The sequence below is a fragment of the Amblyomma maculatum genome, chromosome 9, assembly GCF_055883805.1.
Source record: "Amblyomma maculatum isolate TAMU_Amacu chromosome 9, ASM5588380v1, whole genome shotgun sequence".
Lineage (NCBI taxonomy): Eukaryota > Metazoa > Arthropoda > Arachnida > Ixodida > Ixodidae > Amblyomma > Amblyomma maculatum.
In genome coordinates this window covers 10,745,314-10,769,449 of record NC_139352.1, presented here as the reverse complement: position 1 = coordinate 10,769,449, position 24,136 = coordinate 10,745,314, and the positions used below count along the sequence as shown (strand labels likewise).

The 24,136-nt window shown below is 46.8% G+C and overlaps 1 protein-coding gene across 4 annotated transcripts in view; it reads left to right on the top strand.

The window, feature by feature from the left end:
* Positions 1-1,088: 1,088 nt before the first annotated feature.
* Positions 1,089-24,136, top strand: part of LOC146178267 (FYVE, RhoGEF and PH domain-containing protein 2-like) — a 71,675-nt gene continuing 48,627 nt past the window's right edge. For 2 of the 4 annotated variants that reach the window (XM_084578077.1, XM_084578075.1), the window contains exon 1: positions 1,090-1,435. The gene's annotated coding sequence lies outside the window, so the exon portion shown is untranslated. Of the gene's footprint in view, positions 1,436-24,136 lie in introns of all 4 variants that reach the window. The other 2 variants (XM_084578074.1, XM_084578076.1) reach the window with 2 other exon arrangements.

The following is a 24,136-nucleotide window of genomic DNA, read 5'->3' as shown; positions in this document are numbered from 1 at the left end:
AGAGTAGCGATTTTGCCGTAGTTATTTCGGATGCCTTAATTGTAGCGTAAGCTCTATGTATCTTTGTTTATTTGTAGGTTTTCAGTTTATATAATCTATGATATATGAGTTTTCTTTTGTCAGTACTCTTACAATTGAGTTGAGAGCGATCTATAATTTTCTGCATACTCACTTACTCTGTCCTTATTTTGATATATTGTTGTCTGCATACTTGTATATATATATATATATATATATATATATATATATATATATATATATATATATATATATATATATATACACTTTTTATTGGGTCCACAATTAGCCCTTGGCTTTGGACCCGAACAGTGTTTGCGTGTAATTGCACGCCAACAAAGAATAATAAAAAGAATGTATGAAAGAACTACGACCGAATACGGTTATAATAGAAACCTAACCTTGACATTTGGAAGGTTCAGTTTATAGGACCTTCTCAAGAATGCCATTCATTTTAGCAATATAGCAGAGTGCCGATGTAAAACGTTCGAGGCTGAAGACCTCTTCTCCTAGACGGGACCGGGTGTCCTCCGGCCGCGGTGCGACAGACTGCCTCCCCGGACGCCTGCGTGCGGACCCGGAGGTGGCTGCCGCGCCATATTCGGTGGAAATAAATGTTCTTCCTCCCCCTCTTCTTACGCCGTCAACAAGAAAAAGGAAACGAGAGAAATAGCATTAAAGAGATGATCTAACCTTCTAAACACCCCACACGCGGCAAGCGGACTCTGTTTCCAGGGGGCGCAGTGGTTCTGCCCCTGTTTCGCCTGTTTGTTTCAAAAATCACCCACCAATTAATCCCCTAAAAGCCTTCTCTATGCTTCTGCTTGAAGGTCTTATCACAGTACCCGTGGGGGGTCTTTGACTGCTCGCACCCCTTATGGTGCGGGGTGCGCGGCAGGGTTGGACAGTGCCAGAACGGGCGTAGCGGCAGGGAGCCCCGCGCAGTTAGGGGAGGAATGGGCTTTTGCATAATGACACGCCAAGCGGCGGCATGGAATGCCGGCCTGTGCACAAATGCGCGTTCTAATCTCGCGCGCGCGTGAGGCCCCGGTATCCTTCGTCGAATGACGTGGCGCGGCGGGCGGCGGCAGCGCTGGCGGCGACGCTACGGCGATGCCGCCGGCGTTGGCACGCTGTCGCTCGCTGCCTGCACCGATCGATGTCGGGCTTGCAGTCCGACCACCCATCACGGCGCAACGCTCGCTCCCAACGCTGACGCCGGATAACTGAAGGAGCCGCTTTGACGTGTGCTTGTGTGCTGTACGCGAGAAAGCTATGCGGTGCGGAAAGGCGTCTGCCTGAGTTCCCTCGTTTTGCGTGCTGCCCAGTGTAGCGCTACTGTACCGTGCACTGTGTGTTTGAACACCAGCGCAAGCCTGCAGTCGGGCCCGTCTGAACACCGCAACAGCGCCATGAGGTAAGGTGGAGTTCAGCACTCCGCGGCTGCCTTCCAGAGCGGCTGGTCTTTTTCGATTGAATGAAAGCCCTGGAATCAAGGGCCTCGTTTCTGTATTTCGACGTCTCTTCTCGTTTCGGTTCGTTCTCAGCCTTTCACTGGGTGCTGTATTACGTGGGTCATTCGACCGTCCCTATTAGTTTGCTTCACTTCAGTATACGATGAATTAACAGAAGCTAACGGGACGTTAACAAACTGAATTCTTCCTCGCTCGAGCCTGTTTCATCTGGCGAGCGACTTTACAATGGGCTTGCCGTACCGCGGCCACCTCATGATGGTGTACACTTAGTCAGCAATATTTTAGTTATACTGAGGAAGCTGAAAGAAATCCGGAAGTTCGGAACAGAGCTATTCGGTACAAAAACCGATATGCATGCAGCCTGATGGATTGAGAGTCTCAATCCACCAGGCCGCATGCATATCGGTTTTTGTACCTTTTAAGCTTCCTCAGCAGAACTAAAATATTGGTTAGTATTTCAAGGTCTCTCAGCCGTATGCCGTACTCATTAGCCAGGAGCGTTAAGAGCGAACTTTCCCTTTTTCTTTCACTGTTGTTTCGCTGTGGTCTGGTAAAACTCAACTGTCTCACTAACGCTCGAGTGAAGGCCTTTCTCTGGCGTCTCTCAGTCATCGTCAGGACGGGTACAGGATCTTTGTGCCAATGCCTTTGAAAGATAAATGACTTTAGTGCACTAATAACGTGTCTAATGGAGCCAAGTCACGGGAACAAACGCACCCTTGCGTCGACTGGGATGCATACATAGCCTTCCGCTCGCTTCCAGCATGTACGTAGTACGTGTAGACGTGACGGCTGAGGGTGCGGTTTTTCCGCTGCCGTTTGCGTTGAGTCTGCCCCTCGTACGCAGTTCCTAGCTGACGGCTATGCACGCCCGAGCAAACTGCGCGCGTAAGCGCTGTTGCACTCCGCCGCGCTCTTTGGAACGAGCACTCTTGCATCCTGGATTGTTTGCTGTTTGAGCTGATGCAGCTATAGAAGGGAACGCGCATTTCAGTCGGGGTGGAGGTTGCATGTGGGGAACCGCGGTGGTTACCTCGTTCTCTCGAAAACGCTTCTTCGTAGCTCTGATCGATGCACAAAAGTAAGTTGCTTTCTCGCTTACGTGTGAACAGAAAAGCCGTGATTACGCCTGGTAGTAATACATCTAGTGTCGCTGGTTAAGCAAATAATTAGTGCACTCTTCTGAATACAAAAAAAAAAAAATCTTTACAGCTCCCTAAAGTAAAAAAAAGAACTCCCAGTGCACGCTGTCGCCAAGGCCATGCCACACCAGGACCCTGACATTCATTGTAACGAGAAGAGATATCTTGTGGCGGGTTTAGACCAACCCTATCAACTGATTGGACCTATATAATGATGTTAGACCGGTGGCTCAAGAAAGAACGATAGTTGCAGCTAAATTCAGATGAGGACACATGTTAATTAGCTATCCCAAACCTCAGTTGAATAAGAATTCATTTGCAAGGGTGAAGGAACGGGCTAGTTGATAAATCATCTTGGAAAGCAAAACAGCGCACTTCAAAATACAGACACAGAAAGGGAACAACAACACAGCGCTGTGTTGTTCCCTTTCTGTGTCTATTTCGAAGTGCGCTGCTTTGCTTTCCAAGATAAGAATTTATGGCGTTTAATACCGCGAATAATTGCAAAGTGCCGGCGGCTGAGTTTCGATGGAGGCGAAACGGAGCGAAGTCCGCGTGCTGTGCGATGTCAGCGCACGTTAAAAAAATCCCAGGTGGTCTAAATTTCCGAAGTCCTCCATTACAGCGTCTCTCATAGCCTGAGTCGCCTTGGGACGTTAAACCCTGCTCAAAGAAGACAGTTGGGCTAGTTGGTGCGTTTCTGTAAACGACTGCGGCATGGCAAATCCAAACCAAATCATTTGTAATATCCAGTATTATCATCCTGCCTTTTAATATACACCTCCTTGCATGAAACGTGTGGAACCTTGGATATTCAATCGCATATTGGCATCTGGCAGTGGAGAACCGACGCTGATGAAGTCTTGAGAGCATTATGTTAAAACAGCGCTAGAAACACGGACAGATAGGAAGACAAACACATTGTGTGTTTGTCTTCCTATTTGTACGTGTTTCTAGCGCTGTTTTAACATAATGTCCAACCAACTCGCCTAACGATCCACTTTTCTTGAGAGCAACTCAGTTATTGCGATGTGAAGCAGTTGGCAAAAGCTAGCATCATAGAGAAACATACATCTCCAGCTGTGCCTTTTGCCATTTTTTCCGAGCGCGGAACAGACTGGAGTTTGAGAAACTTTTTCGAAAGCTATCGATATCAGTGTACAGGAGGTCAGAGTACACGTTTAAACCAGTGGACTGAACAGATTAGGCAGCGCGAGCCCTATACACAAAACAACAACAATAACAACAGCAACAAAGAACAACGTGCAAAGACACGAGGCCGCTGACGGACGCGTGCTACACGCAAGGGAAGGATCCGCCAGGTATATCTCAACCTCAGGTATATCTCAACGGCTCGATAACCTTTCCACGAGTGGCACTCTTTTCCTCAAAGGTCGCTATTACAAGCGTTACATCCATTGTAGAAACGCACAGAGGAGCCGCGCGCAATATTTCGAGCGAGACGGAAGATTCACGTCGCTCGACTTTGGCGTCCGAGCCGCCGTCCCGGAACCGGCATCCTGCCAGCTGCAGCGCGTGTCAAAAGGAAGCAGTAAGCTATCGACGGGAGCGAAGAGCTCCCAACAACGTCTGCCCACCGCGCCGGCAGGGCAAGGGGCGACCCGCGGAGCTTCCGCCGTACGAAAATTGCCCCGCGGCCTGATATGCGCGGAACCCTGCGGCGCTGCCTCGTATCCCGCTCAATGGAGCGAGTCTGCATCGCGGCGGCCAATTGAAAATGCGTCTGCGCGCATATGAAAACGTCCTCCGCCTTTGGCACGCCGTGTGGCTGGGAGACGGTTTGTGTCGGGCCGTTGCCCCGGGGCGACTGACTGCTCGATCGAATCACGTTGGGCTCCGCACAAGTCGGCGGGCGTCAGTCGGGGCGTCGACGGAGTGACCGGCGATGAGTGGATCTCATCGCGGTCGGGGCTGCCCCGTTATTATCGGTTTCCAGTCACATTTGCTGTCCGCGTCGGTCATCCGGGTGACATGCATGAGAAGGACTGCTTTGTTTTTGTACTGCGTGACCCCGCTGAGGCTGACTAAAGGAGCAAGACAAAGGAGTTTTTTGTGCCGAGCGCCAGAGGTAATCTTTTCGGTGACTCAGTCCATGTGAATTAATGGCAATGCAGATAATTAGTGCCATTTCATGCCTTTTGTGATGAGATATTAAGTACAAGCATTGCGAGGAGATACTGGGGAAGCCACGTGATCCCTTTTTAAACCCCCCTTTCAACATAAAATGAAACGCTGACAATTGTCCAACCCACTACTGTACTAAGGGAGTAATTTCTCACTGACATCCACCCAAGCGCAGCCATACGGCTACAAAGGAAATCTATACAGCTTTTTTATAACCGTCGTAGTTAAAGAAAAATTCGCCCTGGTCCGGGGATCGAACCCGGGACTCCATTTCGAGTTATTGATCGATTCGCTCTCGTCCTATCATCTGATCTGCTGACTATCCTGGTTAGCTCAGTTGGTTGAGCGACTGCCCCAGAAAGGCGGTGTTCCCGGGTTCGACCCCGGTCAAGGACGTATTTTTCTTTAGCTGCGAAGCGAAGTCTCTGAGAAAGCTGCATAGAGCTTATTCACGTGACGTCATTGCAGCTTTACTTGCAACCATGGCACGCACAACGCAATATCGGAGAGGGAGAAGGAAAGGAGAGAGAAGGGCCTACGGCGAATCATGACACGGCGTCGGTCAAATCGGAGCTCTGGTTTTACGGCGTTTGCAAAGATCTCAAGTCCGACAAATGAGCGGCGCGCAGCAGGACGTCGGACTTGAAATGTGAAAACTCCGTGTACGCGTCGCCGGCGCAGGAAAGGTGGTGGTGAAAACATTTATTATAATACATAGAGGTATATACACTAGGTGAGATGCCTAGACAGGCACTCCATTGGCGTTTGCCGCAGCCCGGGCGCGCTGCGTTAAGACCTTTTGGGCCTCTAGGGTGCAGCAGCCGGACAGGGTCGCCTCCCAGTTTTCTCGGGCGGGGTTGGGGATAGGGGGCAAAGATGGGTTTTTCTGGCAGGCCCACACCATGTGGTAGGTGTCAGACACCTCCCCACAGTGCGAGCACAGCCCGTCGAATTGCGGATCAAAATGTTTTAGAGTAGCCGGGCACAACATTGTATTGGTGAGCAGGCGCAGGAGCACCCGCTCGTGGTAGGCAAACCGACGGATTTCCAAGGTCCCGGAGGTTCGAACCCCCTACCTATCGAATGCGAGACGGTACGCCTAAGCGCTCGATATTTTTCGTTATAGTAAAAGAGTTGCAATTTTGTTCTTTCTAAAAAGCATGCTTGACTGACAGGGAAAGATCAGAACTGGGTCGTACACGAACTGCTTTCCTCCGTTTTTGGGCTCCACACTTTTCTGTTTAGCGGTGCCTTTTGCAAACAGTAAATAGCACTTTCCTGAGCTTTCAGCCACATTGAATCAATGTCATTCTTGCCTGTCAAAATTGAGTGCATATCAACGGCGTTCTTTCCGAGCAAACGTTGGCGCTGGATGCAGTGGAGACGAGCGGATAGAAATGCCTGCCGCGTATAGCAAGCGAGCCCAGTGCGAGTGGTGCGAGCATGCGGTGATGAAATCCTACCGGAAGTAGGAGAGGTTGCCGCACTTCCTGTTATGATCAAGGCTGCGCACAAACGTGGTCACGGGCGCTATTTGTTATTTTGCTTTTTGCGTGCCTAGTGCGCAGTTGGTGCTGCCGCAATTATCTGCGAATATAGGCATTCATGTATCATGGCTGAAGAGATGCACTGCATTAAAAAAGACGACTACTAAACACTTAAAGAACAGGACAAACGCAGACACACAACTAAGCTTGTTTTAACAAACAGACGAGTATGTATACACAGAAACGGAGAAACAAACAGATGCACCTGCGCGGAACCGCCAGATAGTAAAAAAAAAAAAAAAAGCGCATTGTAAGATCGAACTTGCAACCTTGGGACCCACAGCCACAGCGACAGATCGAGTTGTAGCGATAGCGAAGCTACGGCTTTGTAATTAAATGAATCACTGTTCCGCGCTTTTGACCGCATGTCATTGACGCAGTTTTAACCAACACGCGTCGGCGCCGTCTTTCCGCCCGCGTGATCTGGCAGCAAGCGGGACTCTGTCAAACGCGATGAATGCAGATAATTAGGAACTAATTCCTTCTGATGAGTACAAACACTGACACGACTTCTACGCAATTGACTAGGCTCGTTGTTAAAACCACGTCTTCGCTATCCAATGGTATTTGCCATTGACTTTGTACAGCGACTCGTATACACACGACGCAACACCCGTGTTTTCATTGTTTCTGTATTTATTATTCTACTGCGTTTAGTTTGAGTCACGTACGCTGCTCTGGAGGCACTTCGAGTGACTGCCTTGTGCCCCGCCCGGAGTTTTGTGCAAATAAGAAATTTATGGAATATTTAAGGTAATTGCGTAAGTCCAGTGAGATTAAGCTTTCATTTTTATTCACTTCCGTGAAAAATCAGCTTTTCCTTGATACCCATGGAGACAGTAACCAATGTGATCTCTCTTGGTAAAAATATGGGGATACCGAAACCTCGCTTATGTAAGGGCGTGGCGCGACTAAGTTGAGATCCCTTTTGCTGCATCCTACATCCGGTCCTTTCAATTATTAGATATTCTCCACTAACCTTACCATTCTATAGTCGGCATCAATTCCGTCGTTATTTATAGTACCTGCTTTATCCCCGCTCTCTTTTGGGCCCTGTTCAAGATCACTTCGTCCTTTTCTGAGGCAGAGAAAAGGAACTGATAACATCCGGGACCTTTCTGTAAGTGGACAGGGGGCTTTTTTCTTTTCCCTTCGGGATTCCGAGAAGTGTTTTCCAATTATGGCATGCGTGAGTGTCACCTTACACCTACTGGATTCGTAAGAGTATGCACTATATAAGTCGCCTGCCTATACAGTGCTACTGGGGTGCCTTGAGGCACCATATATTTCTCAAGCCAGAACGGCAGATGCTTCGCGCGATAAGATTACGATTTACACGGATGATGATATGTCTGCTGAGGTGCGTAGCCGCACACGACGGCACTTCCCCGTTGGCGAGGTCGTAAGCGGGTTCCGTATTGCGCCGTCAATATCCAGGGATTTCGCGGGGCGCAGGACGCTATGATTTTGTCGTTACAATGGGAGGAAACTGGCATCGGTATTTCATTACACCGGCTAAGGAGCGCGGTTTTTCTCTCGCGGGATCCCGAATCGCCGCAGCAACTCCTGCAAATTGAGTTTAGTTGCAGGCGAGAATTCAGTGTTCCTGCTTGTACCTTTTGCATTCAACCCGGCTCTTGGACGCTCTACTCGAGGCTACGCGGCATGTGTCAAAACTTTATTGTGATCCGTGAAAGTGTGTTCGCCGTGTATGCTTGGTTCCTTTCTTTTTATTGCGGCCGACACGATACTTCACTGGCATTCCGTTCAACGCTCGTTAGTGGTAAAGACAGATTTTGTAGCTACTTTTAGCGATGCTGACATTTGTCCACAAGAGGCGCACGAAAAATAATTGGAATATAATACTTTCGAACCAGTGGATTTAACTTCGTGACTTTCGCATCGAGAACTACGGTGTACTGGCGAAAGCGATCGGGGTTGGCGACACCTGTTTTTAAATTTCTCACCTTTTTCATGCGTGAAAGATTGGTTTTTTGTTGCAAGCAGTGCTGATTGCAGTGTCTCCTCTGTGAGCATTATTTTAGCCACTATGCGATATTGTCTGGCCACCCTTTGCTTTAAGCTCCACGTGAACGCACTGTGAGACACGCATTAAGACGTGCACTATACGTTGACAAAGAACAGCAAAACTGTCTATGGTTATAATCTACGTCATATTCTATTATATTCTTGTGCAAGATGCATTCTGGGGGGCATCGATATTGGCGCTCTGCAAGCATAGCTTATGCGCACGTTAAAGATCCCCAGGTGGTCGAAATTACTCCGTAGCCCTCCACTACGGCGCCTCTTTCTCTCTTTCAACTTTCACTTCCATCTTCCTCCCTTCCCTTACGGCGCGGTTGCGGTGTCCACAGAAAACAAGTGAGACAGTTACTGCGCCTTTCCCTTCCTATAAATAAATAAATCAATCAGCATAGCTTACCATGCGGGCACGTGGAACGTCGTCCGCGTCCTGTCTTCCTCTTGTGTTTGCCTCTTTTGCGCCTTGTTGCCATAAGAATATGCATCAACTAGCTCAGCAAAAAGTTTCACTTTAATATAGCGTATGCAACGACTCAGTGAGCGAGGAAAAGGCGTCCTGTTTTCTTCAGTGCGAACCAGAGGAAACGCCGCTAGCTATAGGTGTCTACGTCAATTCTTGAAATTTCTTCCCCGTTTTATTTTTTTCTCGGTAGGCAGAAAACGTGTCGGAGTGCTGTAGAGAGCGCAGAGGCACGCATACGACTTCGCGCGGTAGCCCGTAACGCATGAAACGGGGCACGGACAGTTTCCTGCGTGCATCTAATTCGCGACTGCGGTGTTTTGCGCGTTAAGCGCGAGGCCGGATCTTACATTGCAATGTTTAGGCCTTCTCGACGCTCAGGTTAACATGCAAAACGAAAGCGACGAATCGTTGCGCTTAGCGACAGAAGAAGCGGCCCTTTGCTCCTGACGGGAAGTGTGGGTGTGTGTTCACACGGTGATAGTATATGCCACGCCTGTGCTGCTCTTCGAGGAAGGTCCGTTTGCTTCTGCTAGGTAGCGGTGTTCTTCTCTTAGCTTTTTTTTTTTTTTTTCGAGAAATGCAGAAAGCAGCACGGTGGGATGGTACTTGAAGGGCGGCACTCCTTGACACGTAGCCCCACTAACCAAACGGAATTTTGACGAAAAAGGACACGTATTCGCTACGTATTGACTGGGGTAAAAATAATTAATATACCTCCGCACATTTTGCCGCCTTGATGTGGTAGCTAGCACGGGAGAAGGCGTGGAAATACTGCTTTAATTTTCAGCGCGCCGCTTTCCTTGACGAGGTGCTGTGTGTGCACTGTGACGGAAAACACGATTCCAATATGCGACGCTGAGTACAAATGCTAAACTGAAGGAATTCGTCACTTCCTTTCGCTTACACTCTTGGCGACAGATGAGGCAGGGTAAAGCGGCTGGTCTGCCCATAAAATATTCAATGTACTACATTTCACTGCGTTCGTTTGAATGAAGAATGCATCCTCCGGTGCTTCTATTTGTTGAAACGAGAAAGAAAGAAAGAAAGAAAGAAAGAAAGAAAGAAAGAAAGAAAGAAAGAAGGAAAGAAAGAAAGAAAGAAAGAAAGAAAGAAAGAAAGAAAGAAAGAAAGAAAGAAAGAAAGAAAGAAAGAAAGGAAGCAAGGAAGGAAGGAAGGAAGGAAGGAAGGAAGGAAGGAAGGAAGGAAGGAAGGAAGGAAGGAAGGAAGGAACAAGGAAGGAAGGAAGGAAGGAAGGAGGAAGAAAGAACTTTCATTGATTGGAATACGAGAAAAAAGAAAAGAATAGGTCATAAAAAAAAGAAAACGGTGAGAGCTTCAGCTCTGCCCTCTCTTTAACTTTTTCTTTGAGAAATGCCAAAAAAGAAAACCTATGCCCTGTTTGTTGTATACTAATCACGCAAATATTGTGGCTCTTCTTAAACTGCGGTTCCCTGTGAAAAGGATTCACCAAGGCTCAGGAGGGTCACTGCTTGGAGCGAACGTCGTTTGTGCAAGAGCTATATACGTGTTCAGGAATGTTCCCGTTGGTGCTATTTAGCGGAGACCTTCGCAAACAGAACGTGCGCTGCACTTTTGCTTTTTTTTTTTTTTTTATTGGTCGTAACGCCGTTCTCGGTCTAGTCACCACGGAAAGAAGAAGCAACCGGGACGAATAAAGATGTGCGATCGATATATAGTTCAAGCAGGTTTAAAAAAAGAAAAAAAAAATTGCGGACTTAACGTGACACCGGTTTGCACTTTCGCTTCCGGCAGTCTGTGAAAGGAACAGCGGGCCGCGACAAGCGCTTTTTATGCTTTTCCAGTCGAGTTCCTTTTCCTACACGGATTGCAAGTTTCTGAACGCTTGCGCGGCCGACCCGATATTTTTTTTGCTGACAATACGTTTCGCTTCAGTTTTAGCGCACTTTTCATAGTGCTTAAGTAATTCAGTTGAAGTGAACTCAACTTATCGAAGTTATACGAAATCGTCACACATGTTTTATACAGATTTTGTTCTGACAGGTCTTCGATCCATTTAACGTAATAAAATTCAAATAAATGAAATAATTAGTCGACGGTCTCTTTTTGATTGCGCAAAAGCAGCTTTGCTCGTAGAGCAGCATGACACAGGGTATCTTTTTTTTTCTCTTTTACTCAAAATTGGGCAAAATACCCATTTGCCAAGCAGTTCACCAGGACACCAAACTAGGGGCGATCTTGCACCCACTGTACCATCAAGGGATATCCGGCGGTACACGGTATTGAACTCGGTACTCCCGAATGAGAGGCGGCGCTCAAACCACTATGTCGACCGCTATAAATTAATGTCAGCAGACACAATTAAAGTAGTAACATGCCCACTAGGCCGACGCATATAGCGCCCTTAAAAGGATGGCTTTTTTTTTTTTCCGCGGTGTTTTCAATAAAAAAAGAAAACAGAACTAGATTCCATTGCATTCAGTAACTGAACAACATCTTCAATAATGGCGTGCACATCGAATCAGTCATCGCACATTACGGCTTTAAATAAAGCTGCAGACAACCCTGCGCAACAGAAAATACCCTCAATTTTTTTTTTCATTCACTCTGTGCTGAGCTTTCTTTTATGCGTTCCTACGCCGCGTGCGATCCAGAAATTTCTGGCTCGCTGCATTCCGGCAAGCATCTGCGTCGCACGAGCGTAACTAATGTGGAAACCCGACACGGCTGCCAAGGCTGAATAGATCTCTCGGCAGTGCCGTGCCCGGGCACGCTTTGGTGCTCTTTTGGTTTGGTTTGTTTGGTTTAACGTCCCAAAGCGACTCAGGCTACGAGAGACGTCGTAGTGGAGGACTCCGGAAATTTCGACCACCTGGGTTTCTTTAACGTGCACTGACATCGGACAGAGCATGGACGCATTGCTTTGCGCCTCCATCGAAAAACGGTCGATGATGCGGTGCTCTCCTTTTATTTTTACTTATTGTTGACTTATTTTTCACTCTCATTACGTCGTATTACAGTTAAATCAAATCAAAGGGGGTGACGGGTGAAAGCCGCTTAAGTGCGGCTTGACAAAGCAAGACCCCCTCTATGTACAGTTCGGTAGCAGTTCTGGCATAATATGTACAACATCATACTGGGTGGGAATTAAAATTGTACTTTATACTTCATGTACAGAAACTCACCCTTTACAGAACAGAAACACTGCACATGAAAACAATAGTTCAAAATACCTTAGAAAGATAGTCATTTTAAAACACACTGTGTTCTAAGCGTAATAAGAATAGAAAAACCACATTCATTTTTAAATAATTTCAGTTTTAAAATACCTGATCTCCGAGCATTAATACTAGAAAGTTTGAAAGCATGTCATCAAATTAAGCTTGTTGTTGTTGTGGCTATAGGAAGAAAGAAAAGAAAATGCACGGGCCTGCTACTGGCTCTGTAGCTGAGCCACCTCCACTGCCTCGTGCGGACAGAAGAGAAAATAGAGAAGGAAAAAGAAGAGGGAGAGAAAGACTCGCGCCGCAACAACAGTCGTCGTCCACCATCGAAGCAGTGGCGTGTGCAATGACGGCCTACAACAGATAAAATTCGGTGGCTGGCTAGCCCCCGCCGCAAGCGGCGTTGACCTACCGTCCCAGCCCCGTAGGGCCAGGAACTGCCACCCTTAGGGCCATTTTTTTTTAACCTACACCAGGTACATTCATCATCATCATCATTTATACCCACTGCATTATACCCATCTGATTATACCCACTGCAGGGCGGAGGCCTCTCCCATATTTCTCCACTTAACCCGGTTCTGTGCTAGCTGCATCCACTTGACCCCTGCGAACTTCTTAATCTCATCCGCCCACCTAACTTTCTGCCGCCCCCTGCTACGCTTTCCTTCCCTTGGAATCCAGTTTGTTACCCTCAGCGACCATCGGTTATCCTCTCTTCGCACTACATGTCCTGCCCATGTCCATTTCTTCTTCTTAATTTCTACTAGAATGTCGGTAACTTGAGTTATTTCTCTGACCCACTCTGCACGCTTTCTATCTCTTAATGTTACCCCTACCATTTTTCGTTCCATAGCTCTCTGGGTTGTCCTCAACTTAAGTAGAACTCTCTTGGTTAGCCTCCACGTTTCAGCCCCATAGGTGAGTACAGGCAAGATGCAACTGTTGTATACTTTCCTCTTGAGCGATACCGGTAAGCTGCTAGTCATAATCTGCGAGTGCTTGCCAAATGCGCTCCATCCCAATCGTATTCTTCTTGTTATTTCCTTTTCGTGGTCCGGATCTGCGGTTACTACCTGTCCTAAGTAGACATATTCGCCTACTACTTCCAGTATTTCGCTACCTAATGTAAACTGCTGTTCCGTCCCGAGGCTGTTGAACATTACCTTAGTCTTCTGCATATTGATTTTCAAGCCTACCTTTCTACTTTTCCTGTCTAGGTCGTCGATCATTATTTGCAGTTCATCCCCCGAGTTGCTTAGTAAGGCAATGTCATCAGCAAATCGCAGATTACTGAGGTATTCTCCATCTACCCTTATGCCTAACTGCTCCCATTCCAAGTCTCTGAATACTTCCTCTAAACAAGCTGTGAATAGTACTGGGGAGATTGTGTCTCCTTGCCTAACACCTTTCTTTATGGGAATTTTGTTACTTTCTTTATGCAGAACTATGGTTGCTGTGCAGCCACTATATATATTTTCCAGCACTTTCACGTACGGCTCGTCTACCCCCTGATTTCGCAATGCCTGCATCACCGCCGAGGTTTCAACTGAGTCAAATGCTTTTTCGTAATCAATGAATGCTATGTATAAGGGCTGGTTATATTCCGAGCATTTTTCTATCACCTGATTGATGGTATGGATATGATCGATAGTAGAGTACCCTTTCCGAAACCCTGCTTGATCCTTTGCTTGATTGCAGTCTAAGGTTGTCCTGATTCTATTAGCGATTACCTTAGTAAATACCTTATACGTAACAGACAGTAAGCTGATTGGTCTGTAATTTTTAAGGTCCTTAGAGTCCCCTTTCTTGTGAATGAGGATAATGTTTGCATTCTTCCATGGTTCCGGTATCGTCGATGACACCAGGCACTGTGTATACAGGGTGGCCAGTTTTTCTAGCACGATATCCCCCCCGTCCTTCAGCAAATCTGTAGTTATCTGATCCTCTCCAGCTGATTTCCCCCTTTTCATAGTTTCTAGTGTTTTCTTGACCTCGTCCTTCGTCACTGGTGGAACGTCTGACTGTTTTTCCCTACCGCCAATCTCATTACGGTCCTGACTACTTTGGCTACTGTAGAGATCTGTATAGAACTCCTCGGCTACTTTGACTATCTTTTCCATATTAGTGATGACGTTGCCAGCCTCGTCCCTTATCGCATACATCTGATTTTTGCCTATGCCCAATTTCTTCTTTACCGCTTTAAGGCTTCCCCCGTTCTTTACAGCATGCTCAATTTTCTCCATGTTATACTTCCTTATATCGGCCACCTTGCGCTTATTGATTAGCTTTGATATCTCGGCCAATTCGATCTGGTCTGTTGGATTGGAAGCTTTCATACTCTGGCGTTTCTTAATCAAATCTTTCGTCTCCTTAGACAGCTTGCCGGTGTCCTCTCTAACTATCTTACCGCCTACTTCTACCGCGCACTCAGTAATGATATCTCTGAAATTATTGTTCCTTGCCTCTAGGGTAATGTCGCCATCCTCAGTTAGAGCTGAAAACCTATTCTGTAGCGAGATCCTGAACTCTTCTGCCCTCCCCCTCACCGCTAATTCGTTGATGGGTTTCTTTCTTACTAATCTATTGCGTTCCTTCTTCAGATTTAAGCTAATTCGGGACCTCACCATCCTGTGGTCACTGCATCGCACTTTCCCGATTACCTCTACATCTTGCATAATGGCGGGGGTTGAACACATTATGAAGTCGATTTCATTTTTAGTCTCTCCGTTAGGACTTTTCCATGTCCATTTCCGGTTCTTCCGTTTGCTGAAGAAGGTATTCATGATTCGTAAGTTATTGCGTTCTGCAAACTCAACTAGTAACTCTCCCCTGCTATTCCTAGAACCAATGCCATAGTCACCTACTGCCTTGTCTCCTGCCTGTTTTTTCCCTACCTTGGCATATAAATCGCCCATTAGTACAGTATACTGCGTCTTTACTTTTCGCATTGCCGATTCTACATCTTCATAGAAGCTTTCAACTGCCTGGTCATCATAACTACATGTAGGTGCATAGGCCTGTACAACCTTCAGTTTATACCGCTTATTAAGCCTAATTACGATGCCTGCAACCCTCTCATTATTACTATAGAATTCATCTATATTACCCGCTATATACTTATTGACAACGAAGCCTACTCCTAGTTGCCGGCTCTCTGGTAAGCCTCGATAACACGGTACATGCCCGTCCTTCAGTACAGTATATGCCTCATTCGGCCTCCTAACCTCACTAAGCCCTATGACGTCCCATTTCATTCCCTCTAGTTCCTCTAACAGCACTGCTAAGCTAGCTTCACTAGCTAGGGTTCTAGCATTAAACGTTGCCAGGGTCAGTTTCCAACGGCGGCCTGTCCAGCGGAGCCAGGCTTTCTTAGCACCCCCTGCTGCGTCACAGGTCTGACCGCCGCCGTGGTCAGTTGTTCCGCAGCCGCTGGTGACTGAGGGCCGGGGTTTTATGGAGCTTATCATAGGAGGTAGCGGCCAATTACTGCACCAGGGTGGCCAACTCCTGTTCTGGTGAGGGAGTGCGTTGCCGGAGGTGTTCACCGGCATCAGGTCGCACCCCAAACCTGTTTATGCAATTCCATCGACACGCGGATTTTTTTTTTTTTTTTTTCCATCCGGTGGAGAATTGCGCGGCACCGGGATTTGAACCCCGGTCCTCTTGCATGCGAGGCGGATGTTCTACCGCTACGCCACCGCTGCAACCGCTACATTAGTGTAGCAAGAAAAGAAAACATTAAAGGTATAGGAGATTTGCTACAGTAGTGTAGTTGGTGTAGGTTAAAAAAAAAAAAAAAGATGGCCCTATAATGCTCGCATCGCTTATGCAATTTTCTACTTGTTTGCCTCACTAGCAGCCTGAAACGTCGTCCGTTCCTACGGTACCATGCCGTACAACCAGATCATTTCAAAAACAATAATGTGCAAAGCGTAAACTTCAAAAGAACTGGATCACGTTCCGCTATAACCACTCTACAAACAGGGAACAATTCCACTAACAAGGAAACCGCTGTGACGTATGTGGGATTACGCTTCCGTCACGGAAACGCGTTGTTTCCGGAGGACCGTAAATGTTTTTGACTAAGAAAGTTTTCCAATTTCTTTCTTTCGATAGCAAATTATCTGTAACTAGCCACTGCAAGTTCCTCTTCCCGGACGTTCTCCTCTAGTTGTGATGTTTTTATGTTTTCTTCACAGTTTGTGAGGTTAGTTGTTTTTAATTACGCTTCGAGATTTTTCCTCTAGAAACTTTTCTTATGGGCCTCTTCTTTAGTGTAATGCGCGATTTTGAGACGCTGTAAGTAAATAAATAAGTAATAAATAGGTGAATCGTGTTTCTGCATGCGGCATATGAATACGTGTTTTCTGATGAGCCCGTTATTAATAGTTTGTGTACAGGGGCCCTTATTTCATTCCATTTAGTGGCTGTAGTGGAAAATGGTCTTTGAAACTTTCGTTGGCTGTTTTGCGAATATAGCGAGTGCAAAGTTTTTTTTGCAAGTCTTTAGTTCACTGTATTGCTAGAACTGGTCGAGAACTACCTCATCGATAACATTTTCGTATTTTCCAACCTAAGCATCGATATTCCACCCTTACGAGAGTTGAAATGTTGCCTCGAAGTATTGAAATTCACGATGACACGTATAGAAGGGAGGCACGTGACTCCTTCAGGTGATACGTCTTAGCGAAGTACGCCCTCTTTGTGACAAATCCTGATATATTTTTTGCTCCTAAAATCGACAGTTCTAAGGGATGTTCACAAGCCTTTCCGTGTGGTTCTGACACCTTTGTTTGTACTTTAGCACTGCAGCTGTGTAAGAGCCAGGAACTGTCAATAAAACAAGCTAGAAATCTGCCACTCACTAAAACATGTTTTATAAATTTTGAAGCTGCGTGCCCTTGTGCGTTTTAGGGCCAGTAAATCTTACAACCTCCCGCTACTTTAAATATGAGAGTGCAGTTTTTTAAGTGTGCGTACACATGGAGAGCGAAGACAGTGAGGTTGCCTGTTGTGGCGCGCGGTATTGCCGAAGTAATTAACCGTGCCTTGTAATCTAAGTTGCTGTGTAAGCGGGGGCTCGGAGGCACGCAATAAATGAAAGGCCGCTATGAAACAATTGTTTCCATTCGATTTCGTTCAATTCTTGCCATTAGCTCGTCTTACTCATTGACTGAGTTTATAGTGCATGGGATGCAGTCTAGTGCAGTCTATAATGCAGTCTATAGCGCATGCAGCACTAACAAAGTGCAAAAAATAATCGCATTAAAACTTCCTGTTGGGCTGGCTGGTAGTTAATCATGACCTATAGGTTTTTAAGCGCATGTGTGTGTGTGTCGCCTCTCTTTGTTCTTGTCTTGCGATAAAAAACCCTACATCAAAATCACAGTGGAATGTCATTCGAATGAAGCCCTTGCATCACTACGCGCTCTACGTAATAAGAAAACCGATACCACTGCACACGCATGCCCTAATAAGGCCTGTCGTTATAGCTCTAGTCAGTGCTTAAAGTGTGACTCCATCAAAATGGGGAAGGGGGTTATAATCTAGCACACGCGGAAAGGGAAATAGAGGGAGAGAGGAACAGGCTGGTGGCCTGTTACGCACATCATTTTGTACAGAGTAAATATTTCGCCGTCTTTGGTTTTAGAAAATATGTTAACGGTCTTATTAAAACTCACTATGAAATTGCGGAAACAATACCGAAGAAGTGTTCTGAAAACCACTGGGAAAGATAAAAATGGCAACCAGCTTCGTATTTATTCAGTCCATAACATTTGAGCACGGGGGGGAGAGGTCTCAGATCCCTCTTAAATACTGGTGGGGGCTCTCAGACCCCCAGAGACCTCTCTCAGACTTTAAGCCCTGACTGTAGTCGACACAAAATTCTGCTCTCTAAACATGCCTGTTGGTCATGTCTTCTCACATCATCGTTATGTAGGTTCTCCTACAGCGAGCAAATCATATTTTTGGAGGCTCGGTGGATGGTAACCACTGCGCTGTTACAGTTGTTTAAACGTTCCACTTCAGCTTGGCCAACTGGTACCAGAAGGACTGACGTAGTGGTACCTAGCGGTTCTTTTGACTCATTATTGTTAGATTATCTAGGTAGCGATGTTACTACATCCAAATGCAGTAAACAACGTCTGGATGGGCCGGCGAATCACTTTTGCAATGGAGCAAAAGACATGACTCCAATCGCTGTGATCCTCCGACGACTACAGGTCGTCACTCCGCTGCAGCTCGGCGTCGCTTTCATGAAAAGTGTCAACAGCCTTTGATGGAGATAGAACAAAGTCATCACGTACAGCCTTCGTCAGAAATGTCGGAACTGCTGGGCCCTCCATCGAGCCGTCAAGCAAGACAGTCTTGATGGCCCTACAGATTACAGTCCTCTGAGGATAAGCAGATGAGTCGCGTCCTCACTGCTGCAGAATTCTGGAGTCTCATAGGCGTTGTGAGTGTCCTACTGGAGGGTTGTCAGCAAACTCTGCTGAACATGTGCTGGTTTGGCGAAGGCTGTACATAAGGGTCAGGCAACGGGAACAGTCCAGATGGCATCATTGAATGCGACTAAGCACATCGAGGAGCTGAGGATGTCCTGATGGAGTACTGCAACCGTCAACTCTTCGCCATAGAAAAAAAAAAAAAGAAACGAGAAGTTCATGCCTTTCCTTTTTTGTTTTGAGGCTTGTGGGAAAGCATTTCGTTCGGCGGGGGACTCGGACCTCACAAACCCCTCCTCCTCGGCTCGCTTGCTGGCGCAAGGCGTCCTCCCAGGGGAGTCCTCCGCGCCGCCGCGTCTAAATATACGGCTTGCCACCTCCGCCGCGCGCGGGGCCATTTCGGGCAGCTCATCGGCACTGGCGACACACGGCGTGGCGGCGACACTCAGCGGACGCCTGTGCGGGGCGCGACGCGCTTCGCTCGGCGGCGTCGATGGACGGACTCGCCGGGAGTTCGCGGAGGAGTCCTCTTGGTCACCTCACGACGCGGCGTTCGCTGCTTCCCCGAGGATAGCGCAGCATCGCGCGCCGGCCGTCTGCCGCCGGTAGTGGCCGGCTTTGGCTCTCATCATCAGTGACGATTGTGTTCGTGGAGCTCATTGAGGTGAAGCGGCGAGACGGTACTGTACGTGTGGTGCCCCGTGTCAGTGGATGACCACTCAGGCTTGTTTATAACTCAAGGTCAACTGACTATTCTCGAGCGTTTGGGCGGCTTCCTCACTGGAATTTGGCAAACGAAGAAGGTCTTTTCGTGAACCTAACCAGTGCAGGTGAGTGTTGTGCCTCTTTCCTAACCGGGCCGCGATTAACCCGTCGCCTCTTTTAGTGAAGACAAGAGAACACTCGGGAGTGCTTGGAATAGCTCCTAACTGTACTGCTGCAAGCGAAGCAACTCCTTTCGTGAGGTCAGCAGAATACTCATGAGTGTTTAGAGGCAGCTTCCTCTTGATCGGTGATGGAGTTCAATGCGCTGTACTTTCTCAGCTATCAACAACATTCAACCTGCGGTTACTCTTTGTACATCTTGCACATCTTGCAACATGCACATCTTTTTCTTTTTCATTGAATAGCTTTGTGCTGTATGAGCAGTAACATCATCGGAAGCATTCAATTTCAGTGCGGAAATAAGGGAGTAAACTGTCATTGTGCACTAAGGTCCAGTAGACTGAACCACTCCAAAGTAGTATACCCATATTTCGCCAGGACCAAAGTGTACCAGAATTCATACTTTTTTCCCTCATAACACATCAGTGCAACTATTTGCCCCCATTTTTTTTTTTTTGGTTGAATGCTGTAATTGAAATATGTTTGCTGAGTAGTTATTCCAACAAATATAATCCCTCTCCTGCTTGTGCAGTGCTGCTGCCTACGGTATTTTTAAATAAATAAATAAATAAATAAATAAATAAATAAATAAATAAATAAATAAATAAATAAATAAATAAATAAATAAATAAATAAATAAATAAATAAATAAATAAATAAATAGTTTCATATTTTGTACAGCGGCTACCAGCACGTTTTTATGCAACGGCTTGGAGCGGTTTCTCCAGCAGTTGGCAGGTTAATGACTGATATCTCCCCATATTGTTCTCCAGGCAGTCGATATGCCTCGTTCCTTCACCTTTGAGTCGCATTATGCTGCTATCGGCCTGTGGTTAAAGGTAGCTTGCACTCTTGACGGCTCATCCGCCGGCACTGTAGCCGATTAAGCAGCTCCACGTGACCGAGGACGACTACACCGGGATAAACGTAGCAAGTTTGTCTCTCGCATCACTGGAATACTTCGGCGTATACAAAGTGCGGTTCTGAATTAACATTTACACTTTTTTTTTTTAATTTTCTTTTTTAGCCCTGCTATCGGCAGTTGAACGCTATTTTCCTTCTTGATAGCGGAACTTGCCCGTTGATTTTTCGAGCAGTGCTGAATTTCCTAAGCGTAGCTGGTAGCGGTCACGTATCGAAGGTTTATCTGTAATCCGGATAGTTCGATCGTTTTGTTTTGTTAACTCGCGCCAAAGTCTGGTGGTATACGCTTTCATATCGAAATTCCGACCCCTGATTATATTTCTGGCGCCAAGCAACCTATACATTGTCAGATCGGGAGCCATGGATTATTGCAGCACTCCGGTTAACCTCTCTAGTTTTTTGTTGACGAAAAGAATCTGATGCTAGGACTGCCCGCTCAGGTTCTAGAATAACGACGTCAAAATTAGAGCCGCTTCGCGCCTCATACTGCTGATACAGGGGGAAAACTTGGACACAAGTCGAAAAAGAAAAGTTCGACATGTTTTTCTTCACACCCGTTCAGACAAATGCCTTTGCGTTGTTTCTAGGTCGCCTTTTTCAGTTTTCTTTTATGTTAAATTGTATTGTGGCATGGGCTACCCATGGGGTATGTGGCCGTCCTTTCGGAAGGAAAGGTCGGAGTGCGGAATGTACCGAATGCCGGAAGTGACGTACATATAATTTGATATCGTTTCTTCTAGCACTAATCCTGTGTTTGTTTTGATATCGTCGTTCTATTGCGTAAGTCTCGGATGACGTGTGCAGATTACGAGGTTACGTTCCAAGAACGAGCCGCAATGTTGATTGAGTGCGTGCGAGGAGAGAAATGGGCTCAGCGATGAACGCAGTGTAAGCATCCCCACCTTTCCGTGATGATAAAGGGGGAGAGGGTAAGCCTTGACTCGGTTGTGATTCCTGGCACGTACGACGCACACGTGACTAGGCTGGAGGTTAGACAGTGCCAGTCTATGGGCTGTGGTGGGGGTTGGCAGACAGCCCACTTCAGACCGGGCAACCACGGCACGTAGGGGGTGGTCCGCGTTTAGTAATACGTACTGCTTTTAACGCCCGTTTCAGCGAGCCGCTTCTTGGTTGAAGCGCTGACTAGAACAAAAATATAGTCAAGGCGCATGTTTTCACCTCACACCTGAAAACAAGCCCTTGGAGGACAGTGCTCAGCTATGCACAGTGTTTTTTCGCGTTCTATTGCTGCCGAAGACCGTGTTTTATCGACGTTGTGCGTCAGAGTTGAGCAGAAAGTTTGCGTACTAGTGTTATTTTTGTCGTAGCGTGAAGCGTGTTTGTCTTGTATGTGAGAAGTGTATGATATCGCCTAAAGCATTAACGGGGAACTAACCGACTCCGCTGTTTCTTCTGAATAAAGGCTCTCGACTGAAAATGGCGGCACGCGTGATGGCGGCAGGACCTCGGTGTTGGTGGCAAATTTAAATTTGAAGGTCGCCTCCTTATTGCATGAAAGTTAGAGCCCCGGTACCCTATCTCTGGCTTATCTGGAACGTGCGTTGTTCCCTTCAATGACGGTGCTTGCAAAACGCAGTTGATCCCTGAAGTGGCAGAAATTCGCTGTAACTGCTGCCGTGCTAAATGTGAAAAGAATTTTAACTATGAGCTCGGTTTGACAATATTTCTTTAAATAATACTGACCCCAGGCCGCCTGTTTACATTCCGCGTGCTATCATTTCTTTCTCTCTCCCTTTTGATTCTTGGATAATGTAAATCTGTCGCATGCGTTACGGGAAACGGGAGAATGCGGCCTAATATCGCGTAATTGAGGACATCGCAGAGGGCCATGGAAAGAAAAATGTTTGGTGTAAAGTTAAGGAAGCCTGCAGAGTGGGTCAGAAATAACTCAAGTTACTGACATTCTAATCGAAATTAAGAAGAAGAAATGGGTGTGGGCAGAACATGTAGTTCGAAGAGAGGATAATCGATGGTCTGTAAGAGTAACCAATTGGATTCTAAGGGAAGGTAAGCGTAGCAGGGGCGGCAGAAAATCAAATGGGTGGATGAAATTAAGAAATTCGCAGGGTAAAGTGAATGCAGCTAGCACAGGACCTTGTTGATTAGAGGAAAATGGGAGAAGCCTTTGCCCTGCAGTGGGTATAGTCCAGCTGATGTGATGATCATAATGATGATATGATGATGATGGTCGCGACTCCTGGAGAAATTTGACTTGGAGCACTATCAGTGTCGGTGATATTTTGCCCTTTTACATCAGGGTCCGTATCTCGAGGTTGCTTCGTTTTCAGAAGTGTCGTTATTTCTCTGACCTCGATCCGTCAGAGAAATAACCGTCAATCTGATGACTCAAGGTCGTGGAGATATCGTCACTTTTAAAAATGGCGCGAACTCGACATGCGGAGCGAGAATGCTTCGCATGAACACTACGTTGAGTGGGGTCTGTTGTAATACCACAAGGCTGTACAAGAACAGGCGGCGAAGAGTCCGTTTAGCTGCTCTTTTTCACATGCACAGCTGGTTATTTAGGTTCTGGGCGACAAAATAATAACGAGAGCGGTTGTACTGTGCCAGTGCAAATTATGGAATGGTAAGAAGTACTAGTAGAAGTGCGTGGTGAGCTAGAGTGTACAGATTGTTCAGACTAGCTGGAATACACTAAGCATAGCGCCCACCGGTATAGGTTTTTTAGATTTGAATGCGCTGTGCGCGACTGCAGTGCTTGTAAAACATACTCGGATCGAAAGAGGTTTCCTAGCCGCCTGCATTAAGTGTATGCTTCACGCCTCTTCATCATGAGGGAAATGTTAACGAAAATCACAACCACAAGACACACCCTCTCGCATAAACTGTCGAGTACAAGTATAGGCCCACAGTGAATAACTAGCTTGCTAGGATTGTCTTCCTGCTCTTGAGCCAGGACGTTGTGGTGTCCATGTTGATGCTTACTTTGGTTTGTGGAGTTTAACATCCCAAAGCGACTCAGGCTATGAGAGCTGTCGTAGTTGAAGGCTCCGGAGGTTTCGATCACCTGGAGTTCTTTAACGTGCCCTGACATCGCAGCGCACGAGCGCCTTGCTTTCCGCCTTCATCCAAATGTTGCCGCGGCGTTCGAGATTCGATCCCGCATCCTTGGCCACAGCAGCAGAGTGCCCTAACCCCTGCACCACCTCGGCGGGGCAAATGATGCTTAGTAACTCGGACTAAAACAATGAATGTAATCTTCTGAAACTGCATAAAGTCAGAGCTCCGAAGCCCTGACCTCTGGCTTATTTAGCGGCGGCCTATACTTTTTCTTTTACTTCGACGTAAGCAAAGAAAAACAGCGCGTTTCGACCTTATATCGTGCGACTGTTTGAACGTCAAACTGATAAAAAGATCAAGTGTTTGAAATTGATTGATTTCTGTTCTATGCGGCGCTGTAGGTCCTCTTCTGCGGCGTTTTACCTCTGCTAGTGTTGCACCCGTCACCACTGATATCTTGACAAGGCCAGCACACCCCGAAAGCCTACGTCACTACTGCGGAAGGGTGATAAGGTGCCAGCAAATGAAGCTGCGAGCGCCGATCTGAGGCGAGCCATGTGAAGTCCCCGCGCTGCGTTATCCAAGCACCTCCGCGCATAATTGTATTTCCCCATCCTTCATATCCTATCCGCTGTCGGGACGTTCGCTGCTGAGAGAGGTCACGCTCAGTTCTTGTTAGGTTCTGGGTGGTATAATATTGTCACGTCTCGGTAGAAGACCAAGGAGAACCTAGCGATAGATGGTTTGAATGGTCGACCAGAACAAGTCTTGTGTTCAAGCTTCTTTCACTTCCAGGCTCGC